Source organism: Pelodiscus sinensis, chromosome 25 (assembly GCF_049634645.1).
Source record: "Pelodiscus sinensis isolate JC-2024 chromosome 25, ASM4963464v1, whole genome shotgun sequence".
NCBI classification, from domain to species: Eukaryota; Metazoa; Chordata; order Testudines; family Trionychidae; genus Pelodiscus; species Pelodiscus sinensis.
The window spans coordinates 13,110,383-13,130,790 of record NC_134735.1 but is presented as its reverse complement, the minus strand read 5'-3'; the positions used below and the strand labels follow the sequence as shown (position 1 = coordinate 13,130,790).

General features: G+C 57.7%; 9 non-coding genes across 9 annotated transcripts; all 9 read right to left on the bottom strand.

The window, feature by feature from the left end:
* Positions 1-11,413: 11,413 nt before the first annotated feature.
* On the bottom strand, positions 11,414-11,485 carry TRNAD-GUC (transfer RNA aspartic acid (anticodon GUC)). Its single transcript has one exon. It is a non-coding gene; the product is annotated as a tRNA-Asp (tRNA).
* A 581-nt stretch (positions 11,486-12,066) lies between these two features.
* TRNAH-GUG (transfer RNA histidin (anticodon GUG)) lies at positions 12,067-12,138 on the bottom strand. The gene has a single exon. It is a non-coding gene; the product is annotated as a tRNA-His (tRNA).
* Positions 12,139-12,562: 424 nt separating this feature from the next.
* Positions 12,563-12,634, bottom strand: TRNAD-GUC (transfer RNA aspartic acid (anticodon GUC)). Its single transcript has one exon. It is a non-coding gene; the product is annotated as a tRNA-Asp (tRNA).
* Positions 12,635-13,223: 589 nt separating this feature from the next.
* TRNAH-GUG (transfer RNA histidin (anticodon GUG)) lies at positions 13,224-13,295 on the bottom strand. Its single transcript has one exon. It is a non-coding gene; the product is annotated as a tRNA-His (tRNA).
* A 424-nt stretch (positions 13,296-13,719) lies between these two features.
* On the bottom strand, positions 13,720-13,791 carry TRNAD-GUC (transfer RNA aspartic acid (anticodon GUC)). The gene has a single exon. It is a non-coding gene; the product is annotated as a tRNA-Asp (tRNA).
* Positions 13,792-14,388: 597 nt separating this feature from the next.
* TRNAH-GUG (transfer RNA histidin (anticodon GUG)) lies at positions 14,389-14,460 on the bottom strand. Its single transcript has one exon. It is a non-coding gene; the product is annotated as a tRNA-His (tRNA).
* Positions 14,461-14,884: 424 nt separating this feature from the next.
* On the bottom strand, positions 14,885-14,956 carry TRNAD-GUC (transfer RNA aspartic acid (anticodon GUC)). The gene has a single exon. It is a non-coding gene; the product is annotated as a tRNA-Asp (tRNA).
* Positions 14,957-15,557: 601 nt separating this feature from the next.
* On the bottom strand, positions 15,558-15,629 carry TRNAH-GUG (transfer RNA histidin (anticodon GUG)). Its single transcript has one exon. It is a non-coding gene; the product is annotated as a tRNA-His (tRNA).
* Positions 15,630-16,053: 424 nt separating this feature from the next.
* Positions 16,054-16,125, bottom strand: TRNAD-GUC (transfer RNA aspartic acid (anticodon GUC)). The gene has a single exon. It is a non-coding gene; the product is annotated as a tRNA-Asp (tRNA).
* Positions 16,126-20,408: the final 4,283 nt, after the last annotated feature.

Sequence of the window (20,408 nt, the reverse complement as noted above, 5' to 3'; positions counted from 1 at the left end):
CCACCCTTCATGGCAAAGCAACGTCAGAAATTAACCATCCCAGGGTCACTCAGAAATCAGGCGGGGGTTCTTCAGCTGTGGAGGGACTGGCCAGACAATGGCATTTCCCATAAAGAAATGGACTCTCCTGCCGGGTAGGGGGATGCATTGCTAGGTGGGGGAGTGTCATGAATAGGAGCAGCAAAGGAGAGCCTAACTTACCTGGAGAGTGAGGAAAGGGTTAAGCTAACCTTAAGCTATTCTGCACCTGAGGGAGGGGACTTTGGGCACTGAGCCAATGAAATGCAGCTAAAGAATTTCAAACTGTGGGAAGCAGTCTCTTTTGTTAGAGAGATAGGAATCTTCTCTAGGCAGGGAGGGAAGAAATGAATTCCCCCAGAACAGGATCCCCTGGGTTCATGAGAATGTGTGAGTAGTAGTGTAGGTAGCCCATCAGGTTTGAAGTGTAGCTAGCCCGTCGGGTTTATTGTTTTCCTTCTTTGGGGTTTGGAAATTATGTCTGAGCTGGTTAATTGTCTTTTTTCTCCCTCTCTCTGGTAACCAAGAATTAATCCCAGGGAGAACCCCTGAGTTTTGTTTCAGTTCATGGCTTTTTAGCACCAAGTCATTTGCTATGCTTGCAAAGATAGTCTTGTTTTAATAATAAAAGTGTTTCCTTTTTTTGTTCTGTTACCCAGTATTGGGTGATCTTTTGTGTCCTTAAATTTAAGTGCCTGGCTGCAGACACTTTACAGGAGAGAGAGCACAGGTTCATTGCTCTCTGCAAGAGTGCTCGTTTGTTTTCCAACTCTTTGGGGAAACAAGGTGCGGGGCGGGGGTGTTGCCCCCAAGGAAGAGATTCCAAGTGATTTTTTTCCTGGAAAAAGGGGAGGGTGCACTTTGTGGTGGCAATACAACTGGGTTTCAGGAAAAATTGAAATCAGGACAACTCTTTTGGGGGGGGGGTCTCTGAGAACGTCAGATGCAGTCTCTGCTGGAACTTGTATTTTTCTAGCCAGCCCCCATTACCTACACTCGAAGTGCCAGGTTGGGGATTTCAGCCGTGACAGGGAGCGAGTGCAATTTCCAGCCATTCGTTCTCTAGGCATTTCTTCCCTGGTGTGAAATTGACCCATGTGCAGAGAACTCAGCTCTCACGCCTCCCACCACATCTAGCTCCCATGTCAGCCCTCAGCAACACTGAGGTGGGGCCTACATTTGTACTGAGGCCTTTGCATCAGGCTGAATTTCACCCTCTCAGCTGTTCTTCTCTCCCCTCTTTCCAAAGTACCGTCCTCTCCCCCCAGCCTCTGAACTGATGGTCCAGACCCGCTTTAACACAACTTCCCTTTCCTCACTCAAAAGCGGTTTGATTTCACCAGCCCCCCCCCCGCTGCCCTCCCCAACTTCCTCCTCTCACGCCCCCCTCCCCACATTCACTCTCCCCCCTCCTGCCCCCTCCCCACCTTCCTCCTCTCGCCCTCCCCGCCTCCCTCCTCTCGCCCTCCCCCTCGCCTTCCCCCTCTCGCCCTCTCCCACTCCCCTCCCCACATTCATCCTCTCGTACTCCCCTCCCCGTCTTCCTCCTCTCGCCCTCTCCCGCTACTTTCCCCACCTTCATTCTCCTGACTGCACTCAGCCACTCCCCATGGAAGTGTCACTCCAGCTCCAGAGATAATGAAGGCTGATTCACCAGCCACATCAATTTTAAACAATCGTGTCCCATTGTTCTTCCCATTCTTGCTCCCCTGCTTTCCTCCCTTTTCCTTTCAGTGTCAGCCTGGTCTTTGTTCCCCCAGGCTGCTTGCTTCCTTTTTTATTGTTTTAATGTAGGTGTTAATATGATGCTTGTGACAAAGACATTTAAACCACCCCCTACAGTTTATACATGTTAATTTCAAAAGGAAGGGTTGAGATCTTCTAGCTAGTCTGTCAACCTGTACCACACGTGCCAGAGATTTCACCCAGTTACTTCTGTACTGAGCACAATAACTTGTGGTTGGCTAACATGCCCCTTCTAGAAAGCCATCCAGAAACAGAGAATCATAGAATCCCAGGGCTGGAAGAGACCTCGGGAGTCATCAAGTCCAGCCCCCTGCCCAAAGCTGGACCAATCCCAACTCAACCATCCCAGCCAGGGCTTGGTCAAGCCGCAACTTAAAAACCTCTAAGGATGGAGATTCCATCGAGTGTGATGTTGTGTCAGTACCTTGCTGGTGGCTATGATTGGGCTGTGAGTGACCCCTACTGGCTAGTGTCCAGAGCACTGCCCAGCAGGTGGGCTGCCTAAAACCCAACCCATCTGACCCATTCAGGACAGTGAGGGAGCTAGGAAGTGAGTGTTGGGGGAAGGGGCAGTCTGGGGCTGGAATCATGAAGGAACCAGTCTAAGGAGGAGGCTGGAATCTAGGGGCCCAGGGACCCCATCACCAGGTCTGAGGCATTCTGGCCCAGACTCCTGTAGACACACCACATCTATACTGTGCTATATCCAGGAGGAACAATAAACCCTCTGGCTACGTCTAGACTGGCATGATTTTCCGAAAATGCTTTTAACGGAAAAGTTTTCCATTAAAAGCATTTTCGAAAAAGCACGTCTGGATTGGCAGGATGCTTTTCCGCAAAAGCACTTTTTGCAGAAAAGCATCCATGCCAATCTAGATGCGCTTTTCCGCAAAAAAGCCCCGATCGCCATTTTTGCGATCGGGGCTTTTTTGCAGAAAACAGTACTGTGCTGTCTACACTGGCCCTTTTGTGCAAAAAGTCTTTTGGAAAAAGACTTTTGCCCGAACGGGAGCAGCATAGTATTTCTGCAAAAGCACTGACTATCTTACATGAGAACGTCAGTGCTTTTCCGGAAATTCAAGCAGCCAGTGTAGACAGCTGGCAAGTTTTTCCGCAAAAGCAGATGATTTTCTGAAAAAACTTGCCAGTCTAGACACAGCCTCTGTTCTACTGGCTGGTGGAGTTTGTTCTTGCTGCTACAGGGCTGCAGGATCAGAGGAACCCCGACTGCACCATCACACCCCCTCCCTAGGGAAACCATCCCAGTGCTTCCCCACCCTTCTAGGGAAATAATTTTTCCTAATATCCAACCTAGACCTCCACTTGAAACCAACCACCATTCAGACATCAAGCTACTGAGCCCAACAATCTAGCAAGCTTTCCAACCACCTTACAGGCCTCTTATCCAACCCATACTTCCTTAACTGGCTAGAGGAGACACTCAGGGGTCCATGACAGGGGTGTGCAGAGAAGAACTTGGAGCTTTCTGCATTAACGGGGAGCTTTGTAGCTCTAGGACAAAGCAGGATGTGCCTAATCCCCTCCTGCGATTCCTTAGCACCTATATCTCCAAGCACCACACTCTGAGTCCCAGGGCTCACTGCACCCACTGCTGGTAGGCAGCCCCTCCAGGGTGGAGGGCAGCAGCGATTTAACACTGCACTACAGCTTAGGCTAGGACATGAAGATTCCCTCCGCTCTTCAGGGCAGGAGTGGTTGATGGTTTTGCTTGCCAAACACAAGGGGTCCTGGTCTGCGGTATTCTAATACAGATTAAAAATCACTGAACTCCTACAAAGTCAGGGTTGGAAGAGACTGGGAGAGATCAAATCATTAGCAATAATTCCTGCTCCAGCCTGAACTGCCACTAGAAATGGAGCGAGGCAAATGACAAGGTTACCAAGTTTGGGACGTCTCAGAGGGGTAGTAGCCGGGTTAGTCTGTGGCTATGTCTAGACTGCATCCCTTTGTCGACAGAGGGATGTAGATTAGGCACATTGAAATTGCTAGTGAAGCGGGGATTTAAATATCCCACACTCCATTAGCATAAACATGGCCTCTGCTTTTTTTCAAAACTGAGCTCGTTCGGAAAAAACCGGCAGTCTAGATGCAGATCTGTGGAAGAATAAACCCTGTATTCCTGAAAAAGTGAGCCACGGAACGGAGTGGGAAGCTGCACAGGACTGTCCTGTGACTCCAGTCCAGTGAGAAGCACTTTGAGAGCACCCATCCAGTGCTCCAGAGGCTGGAGAGAGGCTGTTCTCAGTAGTGACAGATGGCAGAACAAGAAGCAATGGTCTCAAGTTGTGGTGGGAGAGGTCCAGTTTGATATTAGGAAAAACTATTTCACTAGGAGGGTGGTGAAGCACTGGAATGGGTGACCTAGGGAAGTAGTGGAGTCTCCATCCCTAGAGGTGTTTAAGTCTCGGCTTGACAAAGCCTTGGCTGGGTTGATTTAGTTGGGCTTGGTCCTGCCTAGAGCAGGGGGCTGGACCTGGTGGCCTTCTGAGGTCTCTTCCAGTTCTATGAACCCGACAGCCTGGCCACACCCGGGGTATGTCTAGACTACATGCCTCTGCTACTGACATAGTCAATGAAGCGGGAATTTCATTAAAATAAACATGGCCACGGCACTGTGCCGCCGATCAGCTGATCTGGCACAGCGTGGCAGTCTAGATGCAGATCTGTCGGCTGGGGAAGCCTTTGCCGACTGATCCCTTATGCCTAGTGAAAAGAGGTTTACAGGATTTTAATGAAGTGGGGATTATTTAAATCCCCGCTTCATTGACTATGTCGGGTAGCCTAATCTACATGTCTCTGTCAGCAGAGGCATGTAGTCTAGACATACCCCCAGGGTCCAGAGTCAGACAGGATGTGGCAAAGAGCTGCCAAGCCTGGATGGACAGACTCAGGCTCACACAACAGGGCTTCAGGTAGCTGTGTTGATAGCACTTTGGTTGGGACGGGCTCTGAAGCCCAGGTCCAGAGGCAGCCAAGTTCAATCCCAAGCCACCATAACCAGCACTAGGCATAAGCACACTAAGCAATTGAAAGTGGGGGGAGCAATGCCCAAATATTCCTGCTTAGAGACCCCGGCTGAGTTCCAGCACTGATCTACACAGGCATCATTAGTGCTGGAGCATGAGCCCAAATCTGCAAAGCCAGGCTGCATGGACACATGCAGGAATCACTAACTGGAGAGAACGGGGGCGGAGGGTAGCTCACAGCAAGTGGGGAACGGCCTAGGGAGCTCATGTCCATCCCCTGCCCTAGCTGCTCTCCGCCAGACTTCCTGACCTCAGCGCTAGCGCTAAACCCCCACATTTAAAAAGAAACAAGCCAGAAGGGAACACTGGTCTCATCCGGGAACACCCTGTGATGTCATGGGGGGGCTGTCTGCTCTGTAACCCAGGGTTCCCCTATGCTGTGATGGGTGATTCCCACTGACTCCCCCAGACACCTAGTCCCAGCCTGAGCCGATAACGAGGCTCTTCCCAGGGGGAGCGACAAAGGAAGGGAGGCGGAGACGGCCACCTGGCTGGGGGGCAGGGCCCGGGAGCTGGGCTGTTTTTGGCTGGGAAAACATGGAGAGGAGACTAAGCTGAGTGCTGGGGGTTAAGGGGCTGGGGGAGGCTGCCTGGCCCGGACGCCTGTAACCACATCACGTCTGTGCTGTGCTGTATCCAGGAGAAGCAATAAACCTCCTGTTCTACCGGCTGGCGGAGTTTCATCTCCCTGTGGCCAGGGGTGCAGGATCGGGGGGTACCCGCCACACACCCTGAGTCAGAGCCAGGCGGGGATTGTACAGACCCACGCTAGTGTGACCTCACGGCTGCGAGGGGATCCGCTGCTCTCCGCAATTCTCGGCATCACAATGTCTGCGAGGAGGCGAGAGAAAACCCGCCTGTTGAGAAGCAGCCGGGGACTGGATTCTATAGTTCTGCTCACAGACGTGTCAGAGGGGTTTCAAAAAGAGGCTGGGCAGCCATCTTGTTCGGATGGCTTAGACCAGGAGTGGGGAACCTAAGGCCCGGGGGCTGGATGCAGCCTGGATCCAGCTTCTGAGGCATGGGGCTCTCCCCAGCATTGGGGCGCCCACGCTGGGGAGGGGTGGGGTTTGGTTTCTCACTTTTGTGCAGCCCCCGATTCTTTGGAGGGTCAACAGCCCCCAACCCAAAAAAGGTTCCCTGCCCCGGCTGAGACACAGCAAATCCTGCATCTCAGCAGAGGGCTAGATTGTCTATAGTAGGGGAGGGCCAGATCCCGCCTGTCAAGCCTTTGAATCCAGCCCACCCTGCTGTGCCCCTCAGGCAGGCTCCCTGCCTGCTGCAGCCCCAGGCTACTCAGAGCAGCTGGCTGCATCTTGTGCCTCTCTGCGCTGCATACCAGGGCAGGGGAGACATTTTCCCCACTGCCCCCACCCCCAGAACAATCCTCAATAGTTATCAATGCTTGTGGCTTGATCCACCCCTGTGGAGTTTCACTGGTCTGCGCCTGCCAGGGGTCTGATACTACCAGGAGTCTGACATTAGAACTGCAAGTAAATGAGCTGGGCAAATCCAGTTTTGGTGAGATGCATCTGATTGTCTGCAAGGCGACGTCTATAGTGCAGAGCTTTTGCGCAAAAACTCGGAGCGTCCACACAAGTGCGATCTTGTGCAAAAAAAGTATAGGAGATCATCAGAAGACAGGGCTTTTTGTACAAGAGTTATTCCTCTTTCCACAGGGGGCCAGAGGCTACGTCCACACTGCAGGCTTCTCGCGCAAGAAGTTTTTGCAGAAGAGATCTTCCACAAAAAGTTCTTGCACAAGAGCGCATCCACACTGCCTTGTGCTTTTGCACAAGAGAGTGTCCACACTGCCATGGACGCTCTTGCACAAGAAAGCTCTGATGGCCATTCACAGAATGGCTTTTTCCGATAGGGGTTTCTTGCGCAAGAAACCCCTGGTGTCCGTCCACACATGCCTTTTTACACAAGAGCTCTTGTGCAAAAAGGCTTATTCCTTGTCGAAAGAGGAATAACTCTTGTGCAAAAAGCCTTGTCTGCTGATGATCTACTGTACTTTTTCTTGCGCAAAAACGTGCTTGTAACGTGGATGCGCCACGAGTTTTTGCACTAAAGCTCAGCAGTGTAGACGTAGCCTGAGTGTCCTCGTTAGTTCCAAAAGACAGAACCTCTGGAGGGAAGACCTCAAGCAGAATAGCTGATCTAGGGTGAAGCTGGGGGAGAGGAACAGGTGCCTGGGATGCCCTTCTCATATTGGTAAATTGGTGGTGGGGATCCCCACTAGATGTTCTGGACAGGGGTCCCAGGAGGGTAGAAAACCACTGTCCTGTAGCTAGGAAACCAGCATGGTTGCCCAAAGAACATCAGCTCTCCATATGGACACGGGCAAGGATCTCACCACCACCACAGAATGAGAGCTCATTGGCTGGCCACCGGGTGTGGAGGATGGATTTGTTTGCAGCAGAAAATGGAGATGATGCTAAATCAGCTACGGGAGTTGGGCTGGTGCAGAGGAACACATAAAAGAAAGATACAAAGAGTATAGCCATGGGAACAGGATACAAAAGTGTCCCATGGTGCCCATGTACACCTATCATCATCTAATAAACCATCTTGTTAGTCTTTAAAGTGCTACATTGTCCTGCATTTTGCTTCAACTACCCCAGACTAACACGGCTACATTTCTATCACATGTACACCTACACACTACAACCTGGAAAAGGCAAACAAGAAAAGGGTGAAATCCACAGTGGCAGAGAGAGGCTTAATTCCCACAGACCATTTTACAGGAAGGGAAACTGAGGCACGGAGCAGTGCCGCGATGTGCCCAGGTCATTGAGGCTATGGCAGAGCTAGGAATGGAACCCACAGCGCCAGAACGTGTGTGCACACACCAGAGCGGTGTATGGGGGGGAGGGGGGAGACAAAAGCAGAGAAGAAAGTAAAATCTAAGTTGTACCAAATCACCAGTGTGATGCGAAAGGGGAAGCCCGAGGCAGGACAGCCGGGCTGGTCAGGTGTCATTTTGGGGGCAGCCTTCAGGCCATATGGAAGAGACGGAAAGGGGAGGCAAGAGTTTGGGATGCTACTGCAGGAGATGGGGGGCGGGGGGGTGTTTTGATTCCAGCACATCTGTTCCCAACCAAACCCAGACAGCTCAGAGACGCTCACAGGAAGGATCAATAACTGCGAGACAGTCAATGGTTTTGAAACTCAAAAGGAGTTTGGCTGGAGGTCAGGTCGATTCTTGTTTAACCCATGCTGGGTCCAAGATGGGCCCACGCACTCCCCCGCTGAGGACAGAGCCGCACTTCACAGGCCCACTTTTCCCACCCCGGGCCGGGCGCCTGCACCTTCAGCACTGATTCCTGGGAGCATGATTCACAGCCGGTCAAGGGAGACACACACAGTCACCGGGAGATTTACAACGGACTGTCCCTGAAAGCTGTTGGGAAGGGAAGGGAAGGACCCCTCCCCCCGCACACACTTTGCAAAAATGAACATGAAACCACAAGCCCCCTGTCGGGGGGCTCCCCCCTTGTTTGGGGTTACTGCCCTCATCTGGGGCATGGTCCAGCCCACTTGGGCTTAGCCCCAAAGTATGTTGCCCCTTTAACAGGGGAAATACAGCCTCCTGGCCTAGTCCCAAAGTACAATGCCCCTTTAGTAGGGGAAATACAGCCTCCTGGCCTAGTCCCAAAGTACAATGCCCCTTTAGTAGGGGAAATACAGCCTCCTGGCCTAGTCCCGAAGTACAATGCCCCTTTAGTAGGGGAAATACGGCCTCCTGGCCTAGTCCCGAAGTACAATGCCCCTTTAGTAGGGGAAATACGGCCTCCTGGCCTAGTCCCGAAGTACGCCTGCTCTGCAGCCTAGTCCTCTGGCCGAGTTCCCCACTCACCAGGGTTCAGGGCAGGCGGGGTAGGGGGGCCGGGGCCCTCCCTCTCCACCAGGCCCCAACCCAAGGCCCTATGAGCAGCAGGTGGCTCTCACCACGGGCTCGGCGGGGGTTCCTCCCCACAATGCACCGAGCCCTCAGGGTTTTTTTCAGCTCCCTGCCCTGGGTCACTTCCTACCCCCTTCCCCCAGCCCATCACAGTCCCACCTGTTGGCCTTGGCCAGGTGGCTGTTGCTGCACTTCCCCAGTCAGCATCGGGGTTCGCAGTGTCCGGTCCGGTGCCTGGGGCATCAGCTCCTTCATTGGGGGCAAGCCCAGCTGGAGCCTGGCCACAGCGCATTCAGCCATCCTGTCAACTCCCTCTCCAGCAGTTAGGCACTAGCTCCAGGCCAGCAGCCTTTTATACCTCTGCTCCCCTTGGAGCATGCCCAGCAGGGCTGCCTGGGCGGGGCCGCCTCCGCCCCCAGCACCAGGTGGCCTCCCCGGACGTGAGTGCGGGGCGGGGCCGGGCCGCCCTGCCACACCCCCTTATCTGTTGCCTGTTAACTGGCTCTTGGGTGCGCTAAACATACCAAGCCTCAGAGGCTCTGACGAGAGAAATCAAGTAAAAAATCCCTCTCTGGCCATGCAGGAGCAGGCGTGTGATGTAGTGGGGGGGCTGTCTGCTCTGTAACCCAGGGTCCCCCTGCACTGTGATGGGTGATTCCCACGGACTCACCCACATGTGGATTGGCCCAGACACCTAGGACCAGCCTGGGCAGTTAGCAAAGCTCTTCCCAGGGGGAAGAGACAAAGGGAGGGAGGCAGAGACGAACACCAGGTGTCAGGGGAAGGGGCAGTTGCTGGCTGGAAAACATGAAAGGAACAACCTAAGGTGAGGGGGGGAGTGGGGAAATGGACCCCTAACCTCAGGGATCTGAGGCATCCTGGCCTTGACTCCTGTAACTACATCACATCTGTGCTGTGCAATAAACCCTCTCTATTCTACTGACTGGAGGAGACTGTTCTTGCTGCTACAGGGATGCAGGACCAGGGGAACCCCGACTGCACCGTCACAGCCTGGAAATCTGACTTCCAATCCCTGGGGAAGTAGAGAGATTGTAGTTTCAGGGTCCCCGCTCCCTATATCACAGGAGAAGTGTCTGGGGGTGACAGTGGCTGAATAGGGCGGAAGGTGAGAGCTAACACGCAAGCTTCAGTTGCTCTGCTTCACTTTCTGTGAGAGATGGGCATTAAACAGCTGCTGCCTTCCATCCCAGAAGTGGCTCTGCCTCACAGGAACAGGCCCCAAAGTGTCCCATGGTGCCCATGTACACCTATACAAATGCAATCTGAAAAAGGGTGGAATCTACAAAGGCAGAGCGAGACTTAATTTCAACAGATCATTTTACAGATTGGGAAACTGAGGCACAGAGCAATGATATGATGTGCCCAGGTCAACGAGGCTCTGACAGAGCCGGGAATGGAATCCACACCGCCAGAATCCCCAGCCAGTTACTTACCCCCATGCCAACCCTTTCTCCCGCATGCTAGGGCCATATGGTTGAGGAGGGAAAGGCTAGTTATCTTGAACTTGGCATCAGATACATTTTGGGAAAGTGACCAAAACTGGAGAAGGCCCAAGGAAGGCAGTGTTTTAGCATTGCAAAAATCTCAGCTGGGTTCCTTCTGCCAAGCCAAAACTCACAGTCAGTCCAAATCCCCATACTAGTTCCGGGCTACTCAACTTTGGAAGCCCCAGGGGCCACAATGATACAGCACATGCCAAGGACGGCAACTTAAGTGTGGTTGCATATGCATGCAAATATATATGCAAATATATTGTAGAAACCATTTCATATTTAGTTAGAAGCCATCTTGTATAACAGAAACCATTTCAGCTTTTCTCTTTGGCACATAGACCAGAGTGAACTTTCTGTCACCCCGTGAGAAGAGGCCTACAGGATGGGCTATTGGAATGTGTTAATTGGGCTGGTTGGGAGAGGAGATGTACTCCCTCCTACCTGTCTGCCATCTTGCTGATAAGGCATTGTTTTTCCAAGTTTAATTGTGGATTTCTGTAATTGGATGCCCTGACTGTCAGACTGTTTGGCTAGGGTATAAAGATACTAGGATTTATTATATTAGCCAGCTTTACTGGGCCCGTCTCTGCTGGGACCACATTTGGCTCACTTGGCTTTCCTGATAAATAAAGCTGTCTGTTTAGCCACGTAAACGACGCAGCGTGGCTCTGATCGCGGGGAGGCATTACCGCTGGAGGCCACAGGCTGCACCAGCATATCAGCATAGCAACGTGGAGGGCAGGTAGCCTGAGAAGTGCGGCAGGGTATGCTGGGAGAGGGATGTGGAAAAGAGACCTTACCCTGCGAGGCCGCAAGCCCTGGGTAAATTCAGACCGCATAGTGGGCCACATGAGAACGGGGCGCGGACCGCATAACACCAACGGGCCACGTATTCAGAAACACCATATTATATGATCAGGGCCCTCCGCTTTTCTCTCTCCGTCGCCACCCTCATGCTCCTCGTGCCCTCGACCACAGTCTGCCCCTTTGTCGCTCTGCAGCGTGCGCTCCACGGGCGTGTCTTGCCCTCAGGCTACGGCAAGGGCAAGCCGGAGCCGGTGGCTTTGCAGGCTCCTTGTCTCTCTGCGGGTAAGAATCACCCTGCCGGGGCGGGAGTGCTGCTTGCCGTGCGGGGCAGGCGGCATCTCTCTGCCTCCGGGCAAAAAGGGGAGGGTGGCACTCTCCCCGTCGGGGAATCGAACCCCGGTCTCCCGCGTGACAGGCGGGGATACTCACCACTATACTAACGAGGAAAGGAGCAGGGCCTCTTGCTCCAGCCTGCTCTGCCGCACTACCTATGGCCTCTGCACCCCACAGCCGCCCCGAGCAACAGCCCCGCTTCCGCTTCCTCACTTGGCCTTCCAACACCCCTGGGCTGCACGCGCCCACAGCCCTCTCCTACTTCTACCACCCTTGCTCTGACCACGAGGCCTTGGGGGCGCTACTCACCTCCTCTCCCACCTCCCCTCTTCCCACACTTGCCCTCCTCACCACCTTCTCCCTCCTCTCACAACCCTTCCTTCCTGCCCTCCCCTTTCCTCACATGCCACGCCCTCAGCCACGGCAGCCCTTGGCCTTCCAAGCGCTTCAGCTTCTCAGGCCCGCACAGCCTTCCTTTCCTTTCCGCGCCCGCTGCACCCACCTTCCAAGCACAGCGCTTTCCAGGAGGGAAGGAGCTGCTCATGGACTCTGGCACCCAGGAAGGAAGGAAGGAGTCCCCCTGCTCGCCTTGCCACCCGTCCGCTCCACTCCCAAGCCAGGGACAGCTGCTGGCCCTCTGTGCACTCGGGCGCAAGCAGGCTGCCGCTCTGAAGATCCCTCACTAAAAAAGCCATGCCGTGACTCGGATTCGAACCGAGGTTGCTGCGGCCACAGCACAGAGTACTAACCACTATACGACCACGGCCGGGACGCAAGCTCAGCCGCACCTGAGCCGTGAAGGCTCAGCTCTGCGCTCGCACAAAGGCCGCCTCCCTCACCTAGGCCGGGGGATACTTCTCAAGTCTCCCTGGGACTCTCACACTCCACACCATTCCCAAAGGAGAAGAAGACCGGAGACCGGCCTGCTGCCGCTCCGCTTTTCTCTCTCCGTCGCCACCCTCATGCTCCTCGTGCCCTCGGCCACAGTCTGCCCCTTTGTCGCTCTGCAGCGTGCGCTCCACGGGCGTGTCTTGCCGTCAGGCTACGGCAAGGGCAAGCCGGAGCCGGTGGCTTTGCAGGCTCCTTGTCTCTCTGCGGGTAAGAATCACCCTGCCGGGGCGAGAGTGCTGCTTGCCGTGCGGGGCAGGCGGCATCTCTCTGCCTCCGGGCAAAAAGGGGAGGGTGGCGCTCTCCCCGTCAGGGAATCGAACCCCGGTCTCCCGCGTGACAGGCGGGGATACTCACCACTATACTAACGAGGAAAGGAGCAGGGCCTCTTGCGCCAGCCTGCTCTGCCGCACTACCTATGGCCTCTGCACCCCACAGCCGCCCCGAGCAACAGCCCCGCTTCCGCTTCCTCACTTGGCCTTCCAACACCCCTGGGCTGCACGCGCCCACAGCCCTCTCCTACTTCTACCACCCTTGCTCTGACCACGAGGCCTTGGGGGCGCTACTCACCTCCTCTCCCACCTCCCCTCTTCCCACACTTGCCCTCCTCACCACCTTCTCCCTCCTCTCACAACCCTTCCTTCCTGCCCTCCCCTTTCCTCACATGCCACGCCCTCAGCCACGGCAGCCCTTGGCCTTCCAAGCGCTTCAGCTTCTCAGGCCCGCACAGCCTTCCTTTCCTTTCCGCGCCCGCTGCACCCACCTTCCAAGCACAGCGCTTTCCAGGAGGGAAGGAGCTGCTCATGGACTCTGGCACCCAGGAAGGAAGGAGTCCCCCTGCTCGCCTTCCCACCCGTCCGCTCCACTCCCAAGCCCAAGCCCAAGCCAGGGACAGCTGCTGGCCCTCTGTGCACTCGGGCGCAAGCAGGCTGCCGCTCTGAAGATCCCTCACTAAAAAAGCCATGCCGTGACTCGGATTCGAACCGAGGTTGCTGCGGCCACAGCACAGAGTACTAACCACTATACGACCACGGCCGGGACGCAAGCTCAGCCGCACCTGAGCCGTGAAGGCTCAGCTCTGCGCTCGCACAAAGGCCGCCTCCCTCACCTAGGCCGGGGGATACTTCTCAAGTCTCCCTGGGACTCTCACACTCCACACCATTCCCAAAGGAGAAGAAGACCGGAGACCGGCCTGCTGCCGCTCCGCTTTTCTCTCTCCGTCGCCACCCTCATGCTCCTCGTGCCCTCGGCCACAGTCTGCCCCTTTGTCGCTCTGCAGCGTGCGCTCCACGGGCGTGTCTTGCCCTCAGGCTACGGCAAGGGCAAGCCGGAGCCGGTGGCTTTGCAGGCTCCTTGTCTCTCTGCGGGTAAGAATCACCCTGCCGGGGCGGGAGTGCTGCTTGCCGTGCGGGGCAGGCGGCATCTCTCTGCCTCCGGGCAAAAAGGGGAGGGTGGCGCTCTCCCCGTCAGGGAATCGAACCCCGGTCTCCCGCGTGACAGGCGGGGATACTCACCGCTATACTAACGAGGAAAGGAGCAGGGCCTCTTGCGCCAGCCTGCTCTGCCGCACTACCTATGGCCTCTGCACCCCACAGCCGCCCCGAGCAACAGCCCCGCTTCCGCTTCCTCACTTGGCCTTCCAACACCCCTGGGCTGCACGCGCCCACAGCCCTCTCCTACTTCTACCACCCTTGCTCTGACCACGAGGCCTTGGGGGCGCTACTCACCTCCTCTCCCACCTCCCCTCTTCCCACACTTGCCCTCCTCACCACCTTCTCCCTCCTCTCACAACCCTTCCTTCCTGCCCTCCCCTTTCCTCACATGCCACGCCCTCAGCCACGGCAGCCCTTGGCCTTCCAAGCGCTTCAGCTTCTCAGGCCCGCACAGCCTTCCTTTCCTTTCCGCGCCCGCTGCACCCACCTTCCAAGCACAGCGCTTTCCAGGAGGGAAGGAGCTGCTCATGGACTCTGGCACCCAGGAAGGAAGGAAGGAAGGAGTCCCCCTGCTCGCCTTCCCACCCGTCCGCTCCACTCCCAAGCCCAAGCCCAAGCCAGGGACAGCTGCTGGCCCTCTGTGCACTCGGGCGCAAGCAGGCTGCCGCTCTGAAGATCCCTCACTAAAAAAGCCATGCCGTGACTCGGATTCGAACCGAGGTTGCTGCGGCCACAGCACAGAGTACTAACCACTATACGACCACGGCCGGGACGCAAGCTCAGCCGCACCTGAGCCGTGAAGGCTCAGCTCTGCGCTCGCACAAAGGCCGCCTCCCTCACCTAGGCCGGGGGATACTTCTCAAGTCTCCCTGGGACTCTCACACTCCACACCATTCCCAAAGGAGAAGAAGACCGGAGACCGGCCTGCTGCCGCTCCGCTTTTCTCTCTCCGTCGCCACCCTCATGCTCCTCGTGCCCTCGGCCACAGTCTGCCCCTTTGTCGCTCTGCAGCGTGCGCTCCACGGGCGTGTCTTGCCCTCAGGCTACGGCAAGGGCAAGCCGGAGCCGGTGGCTTTGCAGGCTCCTTGTCTCTCTGCGGGTAAGAATCACCCTGCCGGGGCGGGAGTGCTGCTTGCCGTGCGGGGCAGGCGGCATCTCTCTGCCTCCGGGCAAAAAGGGGAGGGTGGCGCTCTCCCCGTCGGGGAATCGAACCCCGGTCTCCCGCGTGACAGGCGGGGATACTCACCACTATACTAACGAGGAAAGGAGCAGGGCCTCTTGCGCCAGCCTGCTCTGCCGCACTACCTATGGCCTCTGCACCCCACAGCCGCCCCGAGCAACAGCCCCGCTTCCGCTTCCTCACTTGGCCTTCCAACACCCCTGGGCTGCACGCGCCCACAGCCCTCTCCTACTTCTACCACCCTTGCTCTGACCACGAGGCCTTGGGGGCGCTACTCACCTCCTCTCCCACCTCCCCTCTTCCCACACTTGCCCTCCTCACCACCTTCTCCCTCCTCTCACAACCCTTCCTTCCTGCCCTCCCCTTTCCTCACATGCCACGCCCTCAGCCACGGCAGCCCTTGGCCTTCCAAGCGCTTCAGCTTCTCAGGCCCGCACAGCCTTCCTTTCCTTTCCGCGCCCGCTGCACCCACCTTCCAAGCACAGCGCTTTCCAGGAGGGAAGGAGCTGCTCATGGACTCTGGCACCCAGGAAGGAAGGAAGGAAGGAAGGAGTCCCCCTGCTCGCCTTGCCACCCGTCCGCTCCACTCCCAAGCCCAAGCCCAAGCCAGGGACAGATGCTGGCCCTCTGTGCACTCGGGCGCAAGCAGGCTGCCGCTCTGAAGATCCCTCACTAAAAAAGCCATGCCGTGACTCGGATTCGAACCGAGGTTGCTGCGGCCACAGCACAGAGTACTAACCACTATACGACCACGGCCGGGACGCAAGCTCAGCCGCACCTGAGCCGTGAAGGCTCAGCTCTGCGCTCGCACAAAGGCCGCCTCCCTCACCTAGGCCGGGGGATACTTCTCAAGTCTCCCTGGGACTCTCACACTCCACACCATTCCCAAAGGAGAAGAAGACCGGAGACCGGCCTGCTGCCGCTCCGCTTTTCTCTCTCCGTCGCCACCCTCATGCTCCTCGTGCCCTCGGCCACAGTCTGCCCCTTTGTCGCTCTGCAGCGTGCGCTCCACGGGCGTGTCTTGCCGTCAGGCTACGGCAAGGGCAAGCCGGAGCCGGTGGCTTTGCAGGCTCCTTGTCTCTCTGCGGGTAAGAATCACCCTGCCGGGGCGGGAGTGCTGCTTGCCGTGCGGGGCAGGCGGCATCTCTCTGCCTCCGGGCAAAAAGGGGAGGGTGGCGCTCTCCCCGTCGGGGAATCGAACCCCGGTCTCCCGCGTGACAGGCGGGGATACTCACCACTATACTAACGAGGAAAGGAGCAGGGCCTCTTGCTCCAGCCTGCTCTGCCGCACTACCTATGGCCTCTGCACCCCACAGCCGCCCCGAGCAACAGCCCCGCTTCCGCTTCCTCACTTGGCCTTCCAACACCCCTGGGCTGCACGCGCCCACAGCCCTCTCCTACTTCTACCACCCTTGCTCTGACCACGAGGCCTTGGGGGCGCTACTCACCTCCCCTCTTCCCACACTTGCCCTCCTCACCACCTTCTCCCTCCTCTCACAACCCTTCCTTCCTGCCCTCCCCTTTCCTCACATGCCACGCCCTCAGCCACGGCAGCCCTTGGCCTTCCAAGCGCTTCAGCTTCTCAGGCCCGCACAGCCTTCCTTTCCTTTCCGCGCCCGCTGCACCCACCTTCCAAGCACAGCGCTTTCCAGGAGGGAAGGAGCTGCTCATGGACTCTGGCACCCAGGAAGGAAGGAGTCCCCCTGCTCGCCTTGCCACCCGTCCGCTCCACTCCCAAGCCCAAGCCCAAGCCAGGGACAGCTGCTGGCCCTCTGTGCACTCGGGCGCAAGCAGGCTGCCGCTCTGAAGATCGCTCACTAAAAAAGCCATGCCGTGACTCGGATTCGAACCGAGGTTGCTGCGGCCACAGCACAGAGTACTAACCACTATACGACCACAGCCGGGACGCAAGCTCAGCCGCACCTGAGCCGTGAAGGCTCAGCTCTGCGCTCGCACAAAGGCCTGTGACGTAGTGGGGGTAATTGCTGGGCTGTGGTGACCCCTGCTGTCTGGAGCAAGACCCAGCAGGGAAAACCTGGCTAGGCAGAGATAAGGCCAAACTGGTTGAACCAGTATGGCCAGACACCCCCCATGGAGAGGAACAAAGGAAGGTGGAATGCTGCCCTGACTGCGGGGGCAGGGCTGGAGGGGAATTTAGTTAGACTGTGGAAGAGCATGGAGGAGAGCCTAGGGGAAGGGGCTGGAGTTTAGGGGCCCAGTCTCCCCCATCTCAAGGGGGCCTGAGGCATCCTAGCCCAGTTCCTGTAACCAGATTACATCTGTGCTGCGCTGTGCTGGAGGAGCAATAAACCACCCTCAATTCCACTGGCTGGTGCAGTCTGTTTGTGCCATTTCGGGGTGCAGGAGACGGGGAACCCCCAACGCGCCGTCACACTGGTGTCAGAAGTGGGATGCACTGCACCCCGTGGATGAAGCTTCCAGCGGCGAGTGACAAGGCGCAGTAGAAGCAAGAGCCCTGGAGCCAGGCGTGCTGGAGACAGAGCGAAGCGGTTCCTGGGAATCGTGGGGCGCTGCAGCACTAGACTGGTGAGTCTGCACCGAGGGGCCCAGCGGGCAGATGGCCTACGCCCGACTCTTGAAGGCAGAGCTGGTGGGGCTGTGCAGAGAGAGGGGCTTGCCTGTGCAGAAAGCAACCAAGGCCCAGCTGATTGCTCAGCTAGAAGAGAACGACCAGCCACAGGGCCAGGATCTTGTCCCCAGGGGAAGCAGCCAGAACCCCCCTGAGAGTGTGTCAGGCTCAGAGAGGGGGAGGAGCGCTGGAACCCACAGGAGAGATGAGACAGCTTCCCCCAGGAGGCCTGCAAGCTGCAGCCCATCTAGGGCAGGGGCCAGCCAAGCAGAGCTGCGGCGGCTGGAGATCCAGCTGCGGATCAAGGAATTGGAAGTAGAGGACCGAGAGAGGGATCGCCAAGATCGAGAGAGGCAGCGGCAGCATGAGCTGGCCATGGCAGAGCGGAGAACCGGCGGGGCACCGGCTGCGCCAAGTGCGGATGGGCCCCAGGGTCCCAGGACTGCCAGATGCTTGGAGAGGCCCGTGGTGGCCCAATTGAAGGACATGGGTGACATAGACGGGTTCCTCAGTGCCTTTGAGAGGGCCTGTGGACTGCAACGGGTTCCCCCAGCTGACTGGCTGCAGGAGCTCATCCCCGCACTGAGCCAGGAGGCGGCCGGAGTGCTCAGTCAGCTGGAGGACCTACAGCCCGGGGATTACAACCGAGTCAAGGAGGCCCTGCTGCACAAGTTCGGGCTGACCCCCGAGATGTACAGGAAGAAGTTCCGGGGGGTCCAGAAAGGGCCACGGGAGACCTATGTGGATCTGGCCTCCCGCCTGGCGCAATACTGCCGCAAGTGGGTGTCTGGAGTCGGAGCCCAGACCGCAGAGGAGCTGCTCAAGCTGGTCATGATGGAGCAGTTCTATGAAGCGTGTCCACCCAAACTGAGGCTGTGGCTCAAGGACCGGAGACCAGAGAACCCCCAGGAGGCCGGGAGGCTGGCGGATGAGTTCACGGAGAGCCGGTCCGGGTGTGAACGGGAGTCCCGGAGAGAAAGGGAACCGCGCAGAGACCGGATCTCGGCTGAGCGACGGAGGGAGTCAACTACGGGGCGAGACCAAGGAACAGGTCGTCTGCGCCCCAGAGAACCAGCCAGGGCCTGGACAGAGACAGCCCAAAGCCTAACTTGCCAGCGCTGTGGGCAAAAAGGCCACAAGAGGGCTCAGTGCACCAGGTCCCGGGACCGGGGACTTTCCAGGGTTAACTGGCTGGGGCGGGAGGAAGGGCAGGCTGCCCCAGAGGCAGGGGCTGGCAGGCAAACCTCAGCTCAGAGAGAGGGGAAGGATGCTCAGTGCACCTCCCCTGGGAGGTCTGATTCTCAGGAGGCGGATTTCTCCGTGTACCGGGTGGGGGCAGGACGGCCCCTGCGGAGCGAGTGCCTCATACCCCTGGAGGTGGATGGTAGGAAGGTGACGGGCTTCTGGGACACGGGGGCGGAGGTGACTCTGGCCCGATCCGACATAGTGGCCCAGGAGCGGATACTACCCCACGCGCAGCTGACCCTGAAGGGCATAGACGGGTCCCCGTTTAAGGTGCCTGTAGCCAGGGTGCATCTGAAATGGGGGGCCAAGGAGGGCCTCAAGGAAGTGGGGGTGCACCCGCACTTGCCCACCGAGGTGCTGATGGGGAATGACCTAGAGGAGTGGCCCCATGAATCCCAGCGGGCTCTAGTCCCTACCCGGAGCCAGAGCCAGCGGGGGGCCGACAACGTGGGTCCAGGGAAGGACTCCTGGCAGCGTCCTCAGGGTCCCATCCCAGTGGACACGGGGTCCAGCCAGGCTGGGACTCCGGACCTAGGCAGAGGTGGGGGACAGATCCCGATCCCTGCCTCAGCAGCTGAATTCCAGGCTGAGGTGCAGGCAGACCCCTCCTTGCAGAGGCTGAGGGACCAGGCTGGCCTCCGTGCAGCTCAGCCCCGGGGGAGAGGTGGCCAGGAGAGATTCCTGCGGGAGCGTGGGCTCCTGTTCTGTGAGTGGCTCCCCCCCAGGAAGGCGAGGGCATGGAGGGTAGAGCGGCAGCTGGTCGTCCCCCGAAAGTATCGCCTCAAGCTGCTGTATTTGGCCCACGATGTCCCCGTTGGGGGCCACCGGGGGATCTGGAGCACCCGGCTGAAGCTGCTCCAGCACTTCTATTGGCCAGGAATCTTTACAGCCGTGCAGCGGTACTGCCGGTCCTGTGACTCCTGCCAGAGGGGCGGGAAGGCCCAAGACAGGAGGAAAGCGGCTTGGGGGTCTCTACCCCAGATAGACCCTCTGGGCTTGCTGAGAGAGTTATGGGAGGGGAAGACCTCCCTGGATGGAGCATCGGGGGTGGAAGCCGCCCTGGCTGTCCAGAGAAGGCTCGCTGGGCTCATGGCCCCGGCCCGAGAGACCCTGGCCAGAGATCAAGGCCAGCGGAAGGGTGGGTGTGACCCCCGAGGACAGGCCTGCGCCAGTCGCCCTGGAGCGGGGCGGCGAGTGGACAGAGGGAAGCCAGCTCATGTGGGGCCTTGCCACGGCCGGCCCGAGTCAAGGGGAGCACCCATGTCCCCGGGGCGGGTTCCCACGCAGAGGACCCGAACTTCCCTAGGTCACGAGCGGAGTGACCCTGCTCAGTTCGCTCTCGGAGGGGGGAGAACTGTGACGTAGTGGGGGTAATTGCTGGGCTGTGGTGACCCCTGCTGTCTGGAGCAAGACCCAGCAGGGAAAACCTGGCTAGGCAGAGATAAGGCCAAACTGGTTGAACCAGTATGGCCAGACACCCCCCATGGAGAGGAACAAAGGAAGGTGGAATGCTGCCCTGACTGCGGGGGCAGGGCTGGAGGGGAATTTAGTTAGACTGTGGAAGAGCATGGAGGAGAGCCTAGGGGAAGGGGCTGGAGTTTAGGGGCCCAGTCTCCCCCATCTCAAGGGGGCCTGAGGCATCCTAGCCCAGTTCCTGTAACCAGATTACATCTGTGCTGCGCTGTGCTGGAGGAGCAATA